We start from the raw sequence: 17,645 nt of genomic DNA on the forward strand, positions 1-17,645 counted from the left end.
TTGTTAAATGGGTTAGTGGTCTGGTACATGCCTCCTTTAAACCTCAACCAAACAGACAGCACAAATATAAAAGAAATGCATTTTGTAACGGTACATAAACAAAGATGAGTATTACACACAGCTAAGCAGGAAAAAATATGGTTTAAAAAAAGTATGTGAAAAGGAAGTAAATTAGTAGGTAACTGAAGCTGGCCAGTTTCCTTAAAGTCTGAGCATTTATATTTGTTTCAAAGCTGTTCCATCAGTTGTTTCCTAAATTCAGAGAGATCTTGTGAGGCAGTAATCTTGGCAGGAATATCATTCCAGGAAGCTGGTGTAACCTTAAAGAAAGATTGCTTTAAATTATAAGACAAGAATTGAGAAAACACTTGCAAGACAGTGAAAGGCTGTTACATTTAGATGGAGTGTGCAAGCCATTTCTGACTCTGAAAAACATTTCAACACATATTTTCACCTAAAGTAAACTAATATCACCTCACAATAGAAGCTTATATTCATCATCATTTGACTATGGTTGTTGGAGGATTTACATACAACCAGTGAACGTTGCCCAGAAGGGTACATTTTATCTGAAGTGGGTAAATGTTGCATCACTCACAGTTGTTATACAGCACAGTTAATTAAAAAAAACAATGAACTATTTAAAAATAACCCCAGTGTGTCAAAGATTTCTTTCACATATTCATCTTTGTGCTCTGCAGGCATCAAGCTCAGCAGTGTGTGTGTGTGTGTGTGTGTGTGTGTGTGTGTGTGTGTGTGTGTGTGTGTGTGTGTGTGTGTGTGTGTGTGTGTGTGTGTGTGTGTGTGTGTGTGTGTGTGTGACATATACAGCTGCATCTCAAAACAATCACACAAACAAGATCCACCCAAACATGGAAAAAAAAGAAACCCAATAATTATAAATATATGAACAGGGAACTTAATACATCTAAAAACTACTAAGAAACAACTACTTTGTGCAGGATGGACGTCACCCTTTGCACCCCAAACCATGCACACAACTTCTACTTTAATGTGCTAACTTCATTGTCACATAACTATAGGGAAAGGGCAAACATTCTGAAAATGCTACTCTCATGGATGTATTAGTCATTCCTTAACTCTTCTTGGATAGACAGTGACACTACAAACTTATAATGATTGCAAAGTATTATCCTTGCAATCATTTTCCAGTACTACATAATCCTTTACACAGTCATTGCAAAGCTAGAGTCTATAAAACAATTAACAAAGAAAAAGTAAATAGATAAATAAACAAATAATAACTGTCTGCCTGCCATCATCTCTCAACGCAATCCAGTTTTCTTAGCCCATTAATTTCTCACAGAGCAAGAACTGCCTAACCCCATCTGTTCCTTGTGACATGACAGCCAATCAAAGAAGCTATCATATTTGTAGTCATTAGTTTTTTTTTCTAATTATGGCCCTAACCCCCAAAGCAGGCCACTCACTTCCTCACAGGAAGTCAGCATGCAAATAACCCCACCTCCTAGAATGAGACCAACATCAACATTTCCCCAGTCTCTATCTACTATGGAAATCAGTGCACTTTGTTCATTTCAGGTTGTAGTCAAGGCTTTATCCAAAGGCTAGCATGATGCAGCTAGCATGATATTCTCTTTATATAAATAATAGTGCATTTCATAAATCTCTGGTATGAATGTGCAAGGCACTGCACATGCACAAGCATATACAGTACGTTGACAAGTTTACTTGTTTCTTTTGAGTGCTGACTCAGTGTAGAGTCACACTGTGCATTTTTCTACATACCTTTCCATTCTGTTGCACTTGACTACAGCCTCCCCTTCTATCAGTCTTATCCCATTTGTTCTACAGACCATAGGAGACCCTGACATGAAGATGAAAGACAGATAGAGAGGGCAGTCAACCCGGCAACCATGGAGTTTTATGCTTTCATTAACATCTACTGATACCTGAAAGGAAGGCATTTCTATTAGGCCATAACTCTGCTCTTGGTGGCTCAAGTGTGCACCTACATAACCATGAGGGCCACAAATGCCCTACCTGTACACATGCATGCTTTTAACCACATACTAATGAGGGTTAACAGCACCAACTTGTTACAGTAAAGCCAAAGACTTGCTGTGTGTTGGCACCTTGCAAGTCTCTACTTCATTCTTATTCAGGCTGTCTCGACTAACTAGCCAGTAGTCAGCCCGTCAGTAGGGACAGTTTAAAGGTATTCAGCAAATATACTCTCCCACGAATGTTGAGACACATTTATGGCACTTTGAGCTTGCACACTTTCTGCAACAGTCGACATGGCAGTAGCAAGAAAATCAAAAAGGTATTTTTAAAGTACAAAAATGTGTATTTTACAATACAAAAACCAAGTTAGTGGCAAAATGTATAATTAAATGTATCGGCAGAGGAACTCCATGAGAGTTGCCAAAAAGTAATTTAATTTTTTTATATTAAGTGGCAATTAAATTAGCAAATGGATTTCAGATTTGTTTGGAAGATGCAATAATCTGTTGTTCACTGCAGTTACTGAACTGAGTAGAGGGATATAATCCATCCTACATCCTGTCTACAGTTCAGTGCTTATAATTTGCATAATCTGCAACGTAGAAGAAATGTAAAAGCAACAACCTATAACAAAAGACTAACATGTTAAATAAAGCTTGTCAATAAAATCATATTTAACATGGAGGCATAGCAATTTGCCTTTTAGTACAAAAGCAGGAAAATGTATTTGTTACACATTATACAGTATGATGGCATATGCCACAGCCACGGCACTGCAAAGCGAAACAAAGAGAGTGAGTGCCTCAGCACACACCCCAGCACACAATGGCTAGAGACGCACAGCAAATATCAACTGACTACAGAATGCAGGAAATCAACAAAGAATCCTTGGTCTAAACGTTTCACATATGTAGGCTATATATGGTGATATATGATGGTTAGGGTTGGCACATATCTCTGGAGAACAAGGTACTTTCCTGTGCGAGGATCAGAACACAAAGGAAGATAAAGCATACAGTTAATTACAAATATCATTGTTTTTATTACCAAACTATATGAAGAGATGTTATGAAATGCAACATGTTATTTGGCTGACACACCTAAGGCTTTAAAAATGTAATACGTGTATAATAAAAGCCCTAATATATGTTGAATATAAATATAAAGGCAAACAGTTTCACCCTACCACACACACACACACACACACACACACACACACACAAAGACATTCAGACAGCCTGACACAGAGACACACACACACACACACACACACACACACACACACACACACACACACACACACACACACACAAGCAGACAGACACACAGAGACAGACAGATACTAACACACAGACACACTTGTGCGCTCACACACAGTCTCAAACCCATAAAAAAAAGTACACAAGCTGTACCTCACACACTGTGGTATGTAAACAGCATGTAAATTGGGTGCTACATCACTTGTAGAGAGCAATGGCCACAAGTGCTGGCTCAGGCAAGTACAATGTAGAATAGACCATGACCATATGTCTGGATAGTCATTATGAAGGGCACTTTACTTCCTCACAGCCTTCTGACCTGAAGAATGTCCTGATTCATGACTCCAAGTGATAGTGTGTGCCAGAATAAATCAAAACAGTTAGTTATGTACTCACCATAACGATCGATGTATGTGATCCATCTCGCCTACATTCATTACTGATGGGTTCGGAGCCGATAATCGGCCCCAACTCGGCTGACTATTTTCTAGCACAAAGTCTCTAATTGGCTGGGCTAACCAGTATCCCCAGGATGCACCTCTCCCAAACCCCCAGATCTTGTTTGCATACATCGCAATCACTCCACATACACCAACCTCACTAAGAGGAATATCATCCACCAGGAAAAGGGAATAAACCGATTCTGAAGGGTCTCAGAGCAATTATCCTCCAAATCCTTCAGGCAGGGGGCAGGTGGGAGGGTACGTAAGAATGTAGGCGAGATGGACCACATACATCGATCGTTATGGTGAGTACATAACTAACTGATGTTATGTGGCCCTATCTCGCCTACATTCATTACTGATGGGACAGCGTCCCTAGCACCTCTAACCCGGGAGGTTCATAGGAAAATACTCCTGAGAACCGTGGAACCAAAGGAAGCCCGGCCTCTAGATGCCACGTCCAGTTTGTAATGAGAGATAAAGGTGTGATGAGAAGCCCAGGTAGCCGCTGCACAAATGTCGTCCAAGGAAAGCCTGGGAAAGTTTATTGTATTCATTGATAAAGGCTGAATAGCCGAAACTGGTCTGGATTTGAAGGAATTATAAATAAATAATCATTATTTCTTCATTACTGCGGGTTCACTATCATTTTTTGCTGGTCGTTGGTGGTTTACCTTAAAGGATACCATCTCAGTCTTAAGAAGAGTGAAGTCTGCTTTTGAGAAGTTTTTCACTGTGGTCTTTTGTGCTAGGGGTGGAGGTGGGATATGTATATCCAGGTTGATTAGTTTGTGGTCAGATCTCACTAGTGAGGGGTATACTTCCAGTGTGGAGCATTTTGTCCCCATGTTTGTGATGATCAGGTCTAGTATATTATCTTCCCTAGTGGGAGAGGTGACTAGTTGTTCCAGTGCATTTGAATTTATGAATTCCAGGAACCTTTGGGCTAGGGTATTAGGGCTAGAATAATGTACCCAATCTATGTTTGGGTAGTTGAAGTCTCCCAGTATGATGGTATTTTGTGATACATTCATATCCTCCAATGTCTTCAGGAAGGCTGAGTGGGGTTCTTGAGATTGGGCGGGTGGTCTGTAACATGCTACCAGTTGTATAGCAGTTTTGCCTATGGTTAGTTGCACCTGTATGGTCTCTGATGCTTTATGTGTTGCTACTAACCTAGAGGTGTGGGTGTCCTTGATGAATATGGGCACTCCCACTCCCTTTGTGGTTCGGCCCGGGTTTTGGGGCCGAAAAGCATGATACGAGGTATAGCCTGGTAGCGCTGGGGTGCTCTCCGGAGCCTTGAACCAGGTTTCAGTTACTAGCGCTACTTGATCCCTTTGACTGGGTGGAATGTCCGGGATTTTTTTGATTAGGGGAGGGGGTGAAACAAAGGGAATTTTGTAACCTCTGGTGATTATTCGAAGTATCCATCGATCCTGAGTGATGCTCTCTCAGGCTTGAGGATGTCTCGAAAAATGACCCCCGACTGGCTCCGGAGCAGCACAGTCGGGTGATCCCTCAAGGATGCTGATAGGAAGATCCGTGAAAGGAGTCACGGTCTCCCAGATTGTGGGGGCCTCCTCTGCCCCTAGGATGGCGTCTTCCAGAATAATTCCCCTCACCTCTGCCTCTGGAGGGGGGCTCACCATACGTGGCTGGGAAAGACTTTTGTGATTTTTTGAACCACATCTTCCCTCCTCTCTGAGCCTTGGGATAAGGCCTAGAGGGAAGAGAAAAACAGGCCCCTATGGCAGATAAAGTCTTACCCTCCTGTTCACATCTGGTAAGAGTCTCTTTCACTTTGGGTCCAAAAAGAGAGGACCCATCGAAGGGGGCGTCTGTGAAGGAAGACTTGAAGGCCTTCGCGAAGTGACATAGGCACATCCAGGCTTGCCTCCTAAGAGCCAAGCCTGAGCTAGCTGCCCTACTCGCTCCTTCGGCTGCACAGGATATGAGTCTCATGGACGAGTTTGCAATGGAACCAAGGGAAGACAACTGGGCGTTAAAAGTCTGCGCTACCGCCTCAGGCATGTTACCCATCAAGGTATCTCCCAACTCTTTGAGGAGATCTCTCTGGAGCCAAGTAAAGTGACAAAGGTAATTCAGAGACCACAGTGTAAAGGTCGCTGAAGACAGGGTACGCTTCCCATATCGATCCATACTCCTAGACTCCTTGTTAGGAGGATGGACGGAGGAAGAAGCCTCTGCAACTTCTTGCTGAATAGCTGACACCACCACCATGGCATCTACAGGGACCCCTTTTGTCAAAAACTCTTTCCCCGGGGAAGCAGACAGGAACTTATTAGGATGACTGGGCACTGCTTCCACGGAATCAGGGTGCTCCCACACCCTTTGACAAATGAGGTCTAAGAGTTCATCGAAGGGAGGCAGAAGGTTGAGCTCCGAAGGCCTTGAGGAATGCCGACTCCTCCTCAGGGGGGGGCTTGGAAGGCCAGTTGCCTCTCTGTCTCAAAATCTCCAGGATGTCGGAGAAGGAGACGTCATCGGAGGACAACTTAGGGAACCCCTCTGCATCATCGAGGTCGGTATCCGAGGTGATGGACTCATCTTGGGAGTCTATGTGCTTCCTCTTGCACAGCTTCTTCCTGGGAGGCTCCACAGGCACAGACGCTGAGGGTCCCTCAGCAAGCTGGGGACTACTCATGGGGGTGTCCTCAGACCTTCGAGCTCCGCTGTCCACTGATAGAGGGGCGTCAGAGGCTCTAGTCGGGGTGTATGGGGACGGAGTGGCCGATCCAAGTGATGTCACAGACGACCTGGCCAGTGAGCTCCTCATGGCCTCGAAGGCGGGTCCCCCCGAATTCGAGGATTGACCCATCTCCGAGACCACAACCGGATTCGGGACCCCCCTAGCCGAAGCACCGAGAGGGAGACTCGGGGCCGACAGAAGCACCCTCGGGCCCGACCGAGGAAAGCCGAGTGCCGAAACCAGATGAAGGAACCAAAATGGTTGGAGCCGACGACGGCTCCGATAAACCCGCCAGGGGTACTGGAGCCGGTGTAAGGACATCACTCGGCGCCGAACACTACAGCTCCGATGACACAATGCTCAGAGGAGGAATCATCGGTACCGAAAAAGGAATAGGCTACGGAGCTGACTGGGTCAGAGCCGAAAACAATTTGGCTAACACCGGTGACTGAAGGAGCCTCTGAACCACCCTATCCACGTCCAAATCAGATAACCTAGAGGATTTGGAGGCAACTGAAGGAAATGAGGATCTCCTACCTATTGACTCCTGTGTAAAACTGGGTGACCGGCTCCGAATCGGCTCCAATATGATCGGAGCCGAGGTCGACTCCAGTACCACCGATACCTCCTGCGGCCCCGAAGACAATGGAGCCAAGGAAGCAGTATCCAAACCAGAGTTCCTGTCCTATGGCTCCGAAGCCAACGGAGCCGAGGAAGTTGTAACTATTTTCAAAATCTTCTCCGGGGGCTCCGAGGAACTAGATGGAGCCGGAGATCGTTTCTTAGTTCTGGTGGATTTGGATTTGCCAGTAGAAGAAGCAGATTCTATATCCTCTTCAAAGGAGGGCTTGACCAGGCCCTTCAAAATCAGTTTATTTTTTCTTTCCTGCAGCACCCTGGAACTGAAGGAATGGCAGACACTGCAGGATTCCTGTAAGTGAATCACGCCAAGGCAATAAACGCAGATGGCATGCCCATCTGTGATTGACATTTTATAGGCACATTGAGCATTTTTTAAACCTGGAGGGTTTATGATCCTTTTGCTCTTTCGACATGCCCAACAAATTCCAAACACTCAACACAATAGGAAGGTGGGATACACTACAGGAACTCTAAGCAGCAAATGAGATCTGGGGGTTTGGGAGAGGTGCATCCTGGGATACCGGTTAGCCCAGCCAATTAGAGACTTCGTGCTAGAAAATAGTTGGCCGAGTCGGAGCCAATTATCATCTACGAACCCATCAGTAATGAATGTAGGCGAGATAGGACCACATAACATCAATTGATTACAATGCCAGTGGTATGGCAGACATGATCCTGTGAAAATACAGAGGCACATGAGGTGGTGCAACTGCACCCCACTGGTTAATGGCTGTGGCTAGTAGTGCACACAATGAACAAGTGTTATAGTGATCCACCGCCCTTCTCATGGCCAGCCAAAAACATAAAAAGATGCTGTGAAACACCAAATGAAAATAAAGCAGTTTGTCTGACATCCCACAGTGTCCTTAAAAGCCATTACTCATCAGTATGACAGCTCTGCAGACTGGATCACACATGATGATGACTTCACCTAAGCCACGGCTGCCATGTGTTTACAAATGACCTGAACAATGTTGTTGCAATGAAATATATGACTGTCCTGAAACAAACAAACTGTACCACTTCTTACACTGGTAACACATTCACTGTGATGTTATGTTCAGTGGTTTCCTGCTAGCTGGATATCAACTGAGACATCTTGGAAAGATTCTGTACAATACTACCTATTTGTTGTCTGATGCAGGATAACTATCAGCTCCCAAACACTGCTACTTGGTCATGGCTGGCAGTGTTCTGTCACAGTAGCTGGGTTAATACTATAGACTAAGGGTGGCATCAGTGTGTTGCATATAAATTCAGAATTGCTCTTCATCTCTGCTGAAATCTGCTGTCTCATTGCAGCCAGCATGCTTTCACTAAAATCCTGCAGTAGTGTTTGTAAAGGCACATCCACAAGGAACAGAAGTGCATTCACCCAATCCCCCTGCAGAAGGCCACGTTAAGTGGAATCCCTGATCCAGGACTATCATGTTTGTCAGACAGCATGAAGTTGCCACTGTCAGCTGTGCCATCTGCTTCAGAGCTGAGAACTGGCATTACATTATCCCCCACATGAAAATTATCAGCTCTGTCATGAACGTCCAACTCATTCAGAGGTACAGACTCACACTCAAACAGGTGTTTAACATACACAGAATCACAATGCTCTGAATCAGGCTAACATTTCACATCTGTAATATGTATACTGTCAACAAGGGTTCACAACAGATTACTTCTAAGCAGGGATTTCACCCAATTCAAGCCAAAGTTCAATATAGCTATATCACATTCCATTGCCAAGGGAGTTTCTGAAATCTCACAGGAATGACTTGTGATGTCAATCAACATGAAGGTAAAAGATGGAGGAAATTTAGCAACTATCAGGTTTCCATGTAAAATTTCACTTGGTGATAAATGGTGAAAGGCAATGGTATGAAATGGAAATGTATGATAACAGAACTAATAGAAATAGTTTTATTCATTTTTTTAATATATAACTGATTGACACATGCAGCTTTCTGCTGAAAAAAAGTATTTCAACATTAAATGCATATATGAAAGGCATTAGAAAATAGTCTAGCATCAATAAAAACAGACATTTAAATTGTAGTAAGAATATTTATTTTTTTATTTATTTTTGTTTACCAGGAAAGTTCAACTAGTCAGTACCCGTTTTCAGAAGAGTCCCGGGGAGAAAAGCTCCATTTGTTTACATTGCATTATACTAGGGTGGGAGGAGGGCATAATGGTCAGGATGGGAGGAGGGCATAATGGTTAAGGTGTTTACCTTGTAGACACAAGATGCAGGGTTTGATTCTCACATGGGGTAATTGGCTAGGCTTAAAATGGCCCACAAGGGCAGTTAACCTACTACTAACCTATGAACTTAGTTCCAGTTAAACACAGAGTAGTTACGTTTACATGCAAACAGCAGTCACACACAGTACTTATAGTTATACATTCTAAGATTTTATACAGGTAAAAGTTACTAAAGAGAAAACCGAGTGCAACTTAGGGGATTGTACAGGAAGCAGTTATGTATAAAAATTGTTTTGCCATTTCAGTGAGAGGTTGAGAGTATGTACCGGAGACTATTGTACAGTGAACACAAAGTCTTAACCTGGTGATGAGCATGTGCAGGACCAGGATTGGTTTAAAACTATCGAGTTTTTCAGAGAGTTTCATTTCTGTGGCAATATTATTCCAGAGCTTAACAATGTACTGGGGGTAGAATGAGTCTCCTGCAACATTATTTGATTATTTGTGAGTAGAATTTGTTACTGGAATGGAGATCCCTTGCTGGACAGTGGGGCAGTAATATGTGTTTTAGTGCAGGGCACTTTTCTGGATGATGAATGACTTTATGGGGTGTAGTTAGTTGTGAATATGTTAGGTAGTTGTGTGGCTCAAGCCAGTTTAATTGCTTTGAGTTATGACAATGGTGGGTCCTATGAGGGAGATTGTTGGCAAATTTAGCTATTTTATTGCAGCATTAGGCAAGTTTCTTTCTTTGGGTATTATTTAAGTTTGTTAGGGAAGGAGCAGCGTATTAGAAAGTTGGCAATAAGAAGGTGGTGGCAGAGTTTTTCTTGCAGTATCTGTAAGGAATCCATTGATCCTATAAAGACAGCCTAGTTTATGGTGAGTAGATTTAATGGTGTGCAGTATACGCTGGTCATATTTGAGACTGTCATCTGTTATAATGCCTAAAAGTTTACTCTGAACAACAGTTTCAATGACAGCATTATTTGCTGACTTTATTGTGAAAGATCTACTGCGGTGGTGGTGCTGCGGTAGCGTTGTTGCCTCATAGCAAGAGTTGTCCCATTCGATTCTCAGCTAGAGCGTATTCTGTATGGAGGCATACGTGAATGGGGTGTGCCTTCGTTGAAGGTTGTGCTTCAGGGCTGGTAACCTGGTATGTAAAAATCCACTACCAACCATTAGTGGACCGGAGTTTCGCTGTGGCGACCCCTAACCGGGAAAAGCCGAAAGACACAAAAAAAATGGTGAAAGATTGCTTTTGATTTTGGTAACTTTTTTGAGGAAAAATGAGGTTTGATTCTGACTATTCTGTTTCACATATTACATTTGTGCAGCATACATAAAATAAATTATTATTATGTATTGTATGGATTCTGAAATTATAGTTAATGTAATACATCACTGCTGAAGAGAGCAGTGTCTGCATTCATTCATTCTCATTCACACGTCAGCAGATATTTTTCTTTAAACATACTGAAATTTTATATTGTCTAACTTCAGACTCCCTTTTATGTTTAAACATTTTAAGATTTTTTTGGACCTTTTGGATCTCATTGATACCTGCTCAACCCCCCCCCCCACCAGACTTGCTCTGGTGCTGCTGGGGTAACTCGTGGATCTTAAGAGCATTCTGGGGGGGTCAGCCATCTGCACTTCCCTCTGGTGTTTTTTTGCTTTAATCTTTATATGCCCTACCCACTTTTCTCTTTTTCCACTCTCCACATTCACTGGTAGAATCCAAGGGCAACTCCCCTCTTTGTAGCAAGCTTCCCATTTAGGGAATGTCACCCTCGAGCACCCTGCCAGAGGATGTACATGCCCATTCTTTCTCTCTGCCAGTCTTCAGAACCACTAATCAAACCCAGTTATGTTTAAACAACTTGTCCTTCTGTTATTTGCATCAAAGTTTCTAAAATTCATTCAGAACTCTTGCTGCAGAAGGATTTTGATATACTCTATATCATTACATTTAACTACATCATTTTCTTGTTTTCAAACAGTCAAACATCATCTGCTCTACAGGAAAGGATCTCGTTATGTTCATCCTCGTTTCATATGCTAACTCTGCCATGCCTCTGTGCACTGCTGTGCATTTCATCTGTAGAAGCATATCAGTCTTTTTTTAAAACAGTAATACCAAAATTAAGGGAGCATATTCTAAATGATTCGCAATGGCCCTATAAAGTTTAGCGACATTTCTCTCTTTAGATTGTGGCGTTCTTTTTATAATGTCAACACAATGAAAGCTTTATTTTTTACCATACTGTAAAACCCTCTAAATGCTACAACATTATTTAATGTAATCGCCAGGTAGTGATTATTGTATTCATCTGCCATATTATTCAATCCATATACCTTCCTCACTAACTTACATCCATGCTAAGGGTTACACTAACCTATAAAATAAATATGGCGACTTCATCTCTCAATTACTTAGGAATCAGCAGAACAGAAATACTGACTGTTCTTAAAGGTATAGTAAATAACACAGGTCACGAATAACAAAACTACAAATAGTTTTATATGACTTCACTGTTCTCTTTTTGAATGAGATTTTTTTATAAACCATTCAGGATTGTCTTCCCTGTTTACATAACAACACCAACATTAAATTCACATGACCTACAGCAGCACATGCTATAGTCTCTATGTACTGCATGAAAGTTATGAACCACCAGTGAAGTCTGAAATTTGGAGAAATAAGCCTATGATTTGGGAAATATGTAATATTCATTTTCCTTGTTTTTCTACCTGAATCATTCATTTTTACTGCATTTCATTGCTTTGACATCTGTCATTTATTTCATCTCCTGTCTGTTTTCTCTTCCAACACTTCTGCAGTCTTTACTCTACTCTGAATAACATTTACACCAAGACATGAGCAAAGATGCTGCCTTTTATCAGAAGTGTTAGCCTACTTAGGAAATGTGTTAACTTTTCTTAGGGCACTGATTTCATGTTGTTATTTACTATGTCAACAAATGCAGAAAGAAATGATCTGAACCAGAAAGCTCTGCAACATATTCCATTACAAGAGCTACCAGCCAGTGTGACACAAACAAAATGCAATTTATAGCATCTGTTTTTTCACACTCACCACAGTGGGGCTTTCTGATGCTGCACATATATTGGTTACCAGTAGCTTGCCAGCTAAATGCTCTGGCCTTATTATTCTGTCACTAAAGCAGCTTTCATTGACATTTTTACAGGCAAAAATGCTTTTAACAGAAGCTAAACAGGTCTGTACTTAATAAAGAGTGACAATAGTAAATGACCTACTCAGCCTCGGTCAGCTGAGCAACGCAGGAGGAAATCAACAAATTAAGGCTCAAGAAAAAATGCCCTCAGACTTGAATGCAGAGGTGTTTAAGTATGTTAGCTGTGTTTGTCTGAAGCTCCTGTAAGATAACTTAACCTTCTAGGAAGGAGTGTAGTTTATACTATGTGCATGTCTGAAGGGCTGAACAAACATATGTGTATGTGTGTGTCTGTTATTACAAAAAAGGCACAATACATAATGGACTACTGATATCTATATGCACATCTCTCTCCTCCTATATGTATATATATATATATATATATATATATATATATATATATATATATATATATATATATATATATATATACACACACACACACACACACACATATATATATATATGTTGTTGTGTCTTTCGGCTTTTCCCGGTTAGGGGTCGCCACAGTGGAACTCTGGTCTGCTAATGATTGGCAGTAGATTTTTATGTGCCGAGTTGCCGGCCCTGACACACAACCTTCAACGAAGGTACACCCATTCACGCATATCTCCACACATAAGACGCCCTAGCTGAGAATCGAACAGAACAATGTCTTACTATGAGGCGACAATGCTACCGCAGCACCACCACCGCAGTTATATATATATATATATATATATATATGTATATGTGTGTTAAAAAAAAAAAAAAACATTCAGTAAAAACTGCAAAGAAAGAGCCATCCTGGCTAGAACCTTCACTGTGTAATACCTTAAAACTCCTGTAGTGGGAATACATGTTTGTAAAGTACAACCAAACAATCCACTTATGTTGTACTGACAATGTCACCAAAAGGCTGAAACATGGCATGTCTACAGCTAGTTGGGTTTGGCTTTATTGGCCCGAATATACTCATAATGATGCAAAAAGTTAAAAGCCATGGGCATTCAGCAAAAACAATGGCATCGCCTTAAGGGATCATTTGCATATATCATATGGGCCTTCACTATATGAGGTTTAGGTTATTACACAGCGAGGACTTAAGCTCGGCTGGATTTTTCTTGCAGTTTTTATTGAATGGTTTGTCTGTGTGACCTTTTTACCATTTGATTTGGATTTTAAAGTAATCTACACAATACAACAAAACAAAAATCATTACTGTAGTCTGTGTAGGTCATGTTTTCCAAACCCTTTGTTAACTTTGTTAAAACACTCTGAACTTCCATGAACTGATACAAGTGACTTGCTTTTAGGCTATAAAGGCAACATTATATTCAGTAACTGGCCTCATCCAAGATGTACACAGAGGTAAAATGACTAGCCACAGTGGGATGATTATGCCTTTCAGTATACGGAGTGTTAAAAACTAAGTCTTTCTGACATGAGATGTAACATACACATCAAATCTTGATTGATTGTGTTCAATGGTTCCTGCACATTTATTTCATTTTCCAATTCTAGTATCTCTGCATTGACTTTCTAACTAAACTATATTGTCCCAGCGATAACAAAATTATATTCTGTAGTTATCAAGAGTGAGGCTATTGTTTTTGCTCCAAGCAATGGTTTTGCTTAAACCGTCTTGAAGTATTAACATCGCAGACCTAGTGAAACTAATTTTATTGCCCATCAACATATTTTGTTAATTACAAATCAACACCTGTTGCTATAACTGTTAGTTTATTTATTTATTTATTTATAATTGTTAGTTTATATATTTAAATGGGTTTACTGGGGTAAAAGACTGATCAAACAATGACTAATTAAAGGCTCTGCATGAGTTAGATCATAATGTAACAAAGCAATGTATGACATACAAATAACAGTGGTTTACATTTATGAGTAAGTACAGAAAATCTGGCAAGCAATATATATACACAGAAGATCTAACAAAGCAATCATGTGTGCAGTTATATAAGTAGAATTAGAGAACAGAGTTAAAGTAAGAGGAATTGAAGTGGTAGAGTTACAGGAAGTCTTGTCTTTTGGCTTTTTCCGGTTAGGGGTCGCCACAGTGGAACTCCAGTCCGCTAATGATTGGCAGTGGATTTTATAGTGCCGAGTTGCCAGCCCGACACCCAACCTTCAAAGAAGGCACACCCATTCACACATGCACCTACCTGTAGGTCTTATAGGAATAACTTCACCAAAATGTAAGAGTCTCAAAACTCACCCTTGAGAAAAATCCGCTAGAGATATCAGTAGGCTTAGAATGGTAACACACTATTCCTGTTGCAGTGCATGTATTGTTGTTATTACACACCTAAATCAGGAAAACACAGCCATGTTAAGCACATTTCTGATGTCAAAAGTTGTTTAATAAGCAGTGTTAAATGCTACACTCACAACAGAGCCTAAGAATGACTAACGCCAGCCACAGCAGAACTGTGGTAGAAGGTAAAATACATTTAAAAGCTGTTAGATATTCAATCTGCCACACTTTTAAGTAAAATGAGTGACAGATTAGGGTGTCAAAACAACTTTTAAAGCCATTAGTTTCTCAGAAGAACATTGTTTCTGCCTACTATCTGAGTGGCAATATTGTTTTACAGCTTTAAAAGTCTAGGTGCACAAAGCATTTGACAGCTTTGAAAGCTGAAACCACTTTTTCTGTAACTGGTAGTGCATGGAGCAGACAATATCCATGCATTACAAATAATTATGATCAGGTTTCCTGATCATAACTCAATACATTTTCTGAAAATAGATGCCAAAATTTAGCTCTTGATATTCACTAAACAACATTCACAGGTGACTTTCTTGATATCCATTAAATAAGTTGGTGGTGATAGACATGATCATTCTTTTATTTCTGAGTTCTCCCCTTCAGTCAGTTTTTACCCAATGAATTGCACAGCTGCTAACACTGATATGACTATATTTCTCTAAAATATCTTTATGAGGGATAGTGCCAAATGTTTTGCAAGGTATAAATATCAAGCCACCCCTCATCAATTACCAGTCTTTCTTCCTGAAAAGCATGGCATAATATTAAGTACTGGGGATCTTCCATTAAACAAAGCATATTGCTCTGAGTCTGTGAATGCAATGTCAATTGTGTCACTCAGGATAAGTTCAATTACTACCCACCCTGTAACTCTACAGTAAGATTGATCAATCTAAAACCACTGAGGGTCTGATGCCACACATACTTTCAGTTTAGAGGATTACTATAGCTTTTTTTTTTTTGACAGACATCTGAAACACCCATATGTAATGAATTCATTAATAAGAATGCTATGTAGGAAACTGCCAAATACATATTATCAATAAAACAAGGAGCTGGTGTTGTTAAAATTGTAATGCCATGGTTATCATTTCACCTGAGGGGAGGGTTATACTTAATGAATAAGGATTTATACCCTTATATTTTTAGAAACTAGAATCTGTCTGGAAGATATTCTGCTGTTAAATCAGGATCAGATATTACAATATTATTTTATGAGAACCTGCTACATTTTATTTTCCTATTTTGTTTTCTGATATAACTGAAGAACATCTTGTTTAACTCTGATTCAGATGCTAATCTAATGTCATAGTCTGAGCTCAATCATTTCATCGGTTTTTGCAGCATATTTCTGTAATTTGCTTCCATGTGATTTGTTTACCAGGTTAGTACTATTTTTGAAAGTGGTATATTTTTCCTGTTGGAGAGAATATTGATTTTGTAGTTCTATAACAGTGTATTGATTCAATTATCAATATATTTATGTCCCAGTGACATATATGTTGGATCCAACATTTAATGATGTTATTAGAATTGTGGAAGTCTTCCTGTAGTGTTATGTCAGTCTGTGTTGTTACTTTAAAAAAGAAGGAAATAGTTCTTAATCTGTGAGTACAAGTTCTTACATTCTCGCTAAAAAAGTTAAAAATTAAAAAAAAATAAGACTGTCAGAGTTTGTAAATGTGGCGCAACCTGTATGTGTATTTGTGTGTGTGTGTGTTGGGGGGCAGTTAAAAACAACATTTGTTATTATAATATTTAGAGGCAACATTTGTTATAACAATGCATTTTACTACATCTGGTTGAAAATTAGCAGTTTCTTCAAAGTGATTTTTATTAATATTTGGGAGTGTTTGTTGTTACTGTGATAATTTGCTGAGTGAAATCCTCCATGAGAATGTATTATCTTCTATTTAATAGATAGCAGATTACCAAGGTATGTTCAATGTCTACGGTATTCAGGGAAAGAATTATGTTAATACCTGATGATACTGAATTCTGATTTATCTCTTGCAATTTATATATACAAATACACACACACTTACTTGGATGAGGAGATTCTACTTTCAGAACTGGTCTCTCTACTTTCTGAGGTGTCTTTTGTGCCAACTGTATGATTGACCTTGTGGTTGTGAGGCATACCAGGAACCTGATGCTGCAGAATGCATGCCCTTTAAGCCTAGCAAGATTTTCATGCCTGACCAAGAACAGACCTTATTGGATCAAAGGCTGTCTTGTAGACTGTATTATTGTGGTTGATTTTACAATGAGAGAAATTTCTGACGTGAGTTCCACTGTACATCATCCTCCAATCAAGGAGGCCAGGGCAGTGGCTGTCACAGGGAAGCATGCTTATACCTTGGGAACCTTTACCTACTGATGCTGAATTGTCTTAACCAATATGATGAGGTTCTAAAGGGACCTAGGTGAGTGCCCTCTTTGCAAAGACATCCCACTCAAGATACTTGAAAAAGAGAAAGTTCCAGGTGCCTATGATGTTGTCTGTTTCCAACCTGTACATGAGATTACCACACCTGTGTTGCAGATGGAGTGGTAAGGCCAATGGGCATAGATACTGCCTGACTGCTTTTGTGTGACTTTGTGAATAACTTTGGAGCATCATTTGTAATGCTCCTTATGATGGATTCTCCTTTTTGGGACCAGAGGTTAACTAAAAGCTTCTAACAATTGAACAAGAAGGGCAAACACTCTCGGCCCTGGGTGTGTGCTTCAAAACCAGTGGTACTTCTTTAGGAACTAGAAGGGTGCCAAACTTTCTGGTTTAAAAAGTCTCAATGTCTTTTTGTGACGCTTTCTTTTCAAGCAGTGGTAACCATGGCAGAGGGAACCACTTTAACAGATACCACCTTGAAACAAAGGAGCTCTGAAAAATCATGAGTTTAGTGGCGTTTCCATTGTGGAATCACT

The 17,645-nt window shown here is 40.4% G+C and overlaps 1 protein-coding gene across 15 annotated transcripts in view; it reads right to left on the reverse strand.

Moving 5' to 3' along the window:
* The window catches only part of ADGRL3 (adhesion G protein-coupled receptor L3), a 3,684,852-nt gene that overhangs the window by 630,310 nt on the left and 3,036,897 nt on the right, over positions 1-17,645 (reverse strand). The gene's annotated exons all lie outside the window — the stretch shown is intronic.

This window comes from Protopterus annectens, chromosome 2.part0 (assembly GCF_019279795.1).
Source record: "Protopterus annectens isolate FY-2018-M chromosome 2.part0, PAN1.0, whole genome shotgun sequence".
Classification (NCBI taxonomy): Eukaryota; Metazoa; Chordata; order Ceratodontiformes; family Protopteridae; genus Protopterus; species Protopterus annectens.